We start from the raw sequence: 3,999 nt of genomic DNA on the forward strand, positions 1-3,999 counted from the left end.
TAAAGATGTTGAACATTTCTTAAGGTGCCTCTCGGCCACCCGAATTTCTTCAGGTGAAAATTCTTTGTTTAGATCTGTGCCCCATTTTTAATATGGTTATTTGGTTCCCTGGGGTCTAACTTCTTGAATTCCTTGTATATATTGGATATTAGCCCTCTATCAGATGTAGGGTTGGTGAATATCCTTTCCCAATTTGATGGTTGTCGTTTTGTCCTTTTAACAGTGTCCTTTGCTTACAGAAACTTTGTAATTTTATGAGGTCCCATTTGTCAATTCTTGATCTTAGAGCATAAGCTATTGGTGTTCTGTTCAGGAACTTTTCCCCTATGCCCATGTTCTCAAGGGTCTTCCCCAGTTCCTTTTCTATTAGTTTCAGTGTGTCTGGTTTTATGTGAAGGACCTTGATCCACTTGGAGTTGAGTTTAGTACAAGGAGATAAGAATGGATCAATTCACATTCTTCTGCATGCTGACCTCCAATTGAACCAGCACCACTTGTTGAAAAGGCTATCTTTTTTCCTCTGCATGTTTTCTGCTCCTTTGTCGAAGATCAAGTGACCAGAGATGTGTGGATTCATTTCTGTGTCTTCAAATCTATTCCATTGGTCCACTTGTCTGTCACTGTGCCAATACAATGCAGTTTTTAACACTGTTGCTCTGTAGCATTGCTTGAAGTCAGGGATATTGATTCCCCCAGAATTTCTTTTGTTGTTGAGAATAGTTTTAGCTATTCCAGATGAATTTGAGAATTACTTTTTCTAACTCTGTGAAGAACTGAGTTGGGATTTTGATGGGGATTGTGTTGAATCTGTAGATCGCTTTTGGCAAGACGGCCATTTTAACTATATTAATCCTGCCAATCGACGAGCATGGCAGATTTTTCCATTTTCTGAGTTCTATTTCGATCGCCTTCTTCAGAGACCTGAAGTTCTTGTTGCATAGATCTTTCACTTGTTAACCAAACATCTTTATATTGTTTGTGGCTATTGTGAAGGGTGTCATTTCCCTAACTTCTTTCTCAGCCTGCTTATCCTTTGAGTATAGGAAGGCAAGTAATTTGCTTGAGTTGATTTTATAACCAGCCACTTTGCTGAAGTTGTTTATCAGCTGTAGGAGTTCTCTGGTGGAGGTTTTCAGGTCACTTAAGTAGACTATCATGTCATTGGCAAATAGAGATAATTCAATTTCTTCCTTTCCAATTTGTATCCCCTTGACATCCTTATGTTGTCTAATTGCTCTAGCTAGAACTTCAAGTACTATATTGAAAAGATATGGAGAGAGAGGACAGCCTTGTCTAGTCCCTGATTTTAGTGGGATTGCTTCAAGTTTCTGTCCATTTAGTTTGATGTTGGCTACCGGTTTGCTGTATATTTCTTTAAGGATGTTTAGATATGGGCCTTGAATTCCTGTTCTTTCCAATATTTTTAGCATAAAAGGATGCTGGATTTTGTCAAATGCTTTTTCTGCATCTAATGAGAAGATCATATGGTTTTTTTCTTTGAGTTTGTTTATGTAGTGGATACCATTGATGGATTTCCTTATATTGAACCATCCCTGCATCCCTGGGTGAAGCCTACTTGATCATGGTGGATGATCGTTTTGATGTGTTCTTGGATTCGGTTGGCAAGAATTTTATTAAGTATTTTTGCATCAATATTCATAAGAGAAATTGGCCTGAAGTTCTCTTTCTTTGTTGGATCTTTGTGTGGTTTTTGTATTAGCGTAATTGTGGCTTCATAGAACGAGTTGGGTAGAGTTCCTTCTGTTTCTATTTTGTGGAATAGTTTGAAGAGTATTGGTGTTAGGTCTTCTATGAAGGTCTGATAGAACTCTGCACTGAAGCCATCTGGTCCTGTGTTTTTTTTTTTTTTTTTTTTTTTTTTGGTTGCGAGTCTTTCTATGACCCCTTTTATTTCTTAAGGTGTTATGGGACTGTTTATATGATCTATTTGATCCTGATTTAGTTTTGGTGTCTGATATCTCTCTAGGAATCTGTCCATTTCCTACAGATTCTCCAGTTTTGCTGAATATAGGCTTTTGTAGTAGGATCTAATGATTTTTTGAATTTCCTCAGTTTCTGTTGTTATATCTCCCTTTTCATTTCTAAGTGTGTTAATCTGTATACTGTCTCTGTGCCCTTTGGTCAGTCTGGCTAAGGGTTTATCTATCTTGTTGATTTTCTCAAAGAACCAGCTCCTGGTTTTGTTGATTCTTTGTATCTACTTGATTGATTTCAGCACTGAGTTTGATGATTTCCTGCCTTCTATTCCTCCTGGGTTAAATAGCTTCTTTTTGTTCCAGGGCTTTGAAATGTGTCCTTAAGCTGTTAGTGTATGCTCGCTCCATTTTCTTTTTGGAAGCACTCAGGGCTATGAGTTTTCCTCTTAGCACTGCTTTCATTGTGTCCCATAGATTGGGGTATGTTGTGTCTTCATTTTCATTAAATTCTAAAAAGTCTTTAATTTCTTTCTTTATTTCTTCCTTGACCAAGTTATCATTGAATAGAATATTGTTCAGTTTCCACATGTATGTGGGTTTTCTGTTGTTCGTGTTGCTATTGAAGACTACTTTTATTCCATAGTGATCTGATAGGAGGCATGGGATTAGATCGAACTTCTTATATTTGTTGAGGTCTGTCTTGTGACAAATTATATGATCGATTTTGGAGAAGGTACCATGAGGTGCTGAGAAAAAGGGATATTCTTTTGCTTTAGGATAAAATGTTCTCTCTCTCTCTATATATATATATCTGTTGAATCTAATTGGTCCAAAGCTTCAATTGGTTTCACTGTGTCCCTGTTCAGGTTCTGTTTTCCTGATCAGTCCATTGAGGAAAGTGCAGTGCTGAAGTCACCCACAATTATTGCATTAGGTACAATGTGGGCTTTGAGCTTTAATAAAGTTTCTTTTATGAATGAGGGTGCCCTTGCATTTGGAGCATAGATGCTCAGGATTGAGAGTTCTTCTTGTTGTATTTTTCGTTTGACCAGCAACAAGTGTCCCTCAGAGTCTCCTTTGATGACTTTGGGTTGAAAGTCAATTTTATCTGATATTAGAATGGCTACTACAACTTGTTTCCTGAGACCATTTGCTTGTAAAATTGTCTTCCAGCCTTTTACTCTAAGGTAGTGTTTGTCTTTGACACTGAGGTGTGTTTACTGTATGCAGCAAAATGTAGGGTCCTGTTTTCGTATCCAGTCACTTAGTCTATGTCTTTTTATTGGGACATTGAGCCCATTGATGTTAAGAGATATTAAGGAATAGTGATTATTACTTCCTGCCATTTTTATGTTATTTTTTAAATTTGATTGGTTAACTTCTTTTGGGTTTGATGAAAGGTTACTATCTTGCTTTTTCCAGGGTGAAGTTTCCCTCCTTGTATTGGTGTTTTCCTCCTATTATCTTTTGTATGGCTGGGTTTGTGGATAGATATTGGGTAAACTTGGTTTTGTCATGGAATATCTTAGTTGCTCCATCTATGGTGATTGAGAGTTTTGCTGGATATAGTAGTTTTAGCTGGCATTTGTGTTCTCTTAGAGTCTGCATGAGATCAGCCCAGGATCTTCTAGCCTTCATAGTCTCGGGTGAAAAGTCTGCTGTGATTCTGATAGGTCTTCCTTTATATGTTACTTGCCCTTTTTCTCTTACTGCCTTTAATATTCTTTCTTTGTTTAGTACATTTGGGGTTTTGATTATTATGTGACGGGAAGTATTTCTGTTCTGGTTCAGTCTATTTGGAGTTCTGTAGGCTTCTTGTATATTCATCGGCATCTCTCTCTTTTGGCTAGAGAAGTTTTCTTCCATAATTTTATTGAAGATATTTGCTGGCCCTTTAAGTTGTAAATCTTCACTCTCATTTATGCCTATAATCCTTAGGTTTGGTCTTCTCATTGTGTCCTGGATTTCCTGGATGTTTTGGGTTATAAGCTTTTTGCATTTTGCATTTTCTTTGACTGTTGAGTCCATGGTTTCTCTGGTATCTTCAGCATCTAAGATTCTT

Source organism: Apodemus sylvaticus, chromosome X, assembly GCF_947179515.1.
Source record: "Apodemus sylvaticus chromosome X, mApoSyl1.1, whole genome shotgun sequence".
In the NCBI taxonomy this organism is placed as follows: Eukaryota; Metazoa; Chordata; class Mammalia; order Rodentia; family Muridae; genus Apodemus; species Apodemus sylvaticus.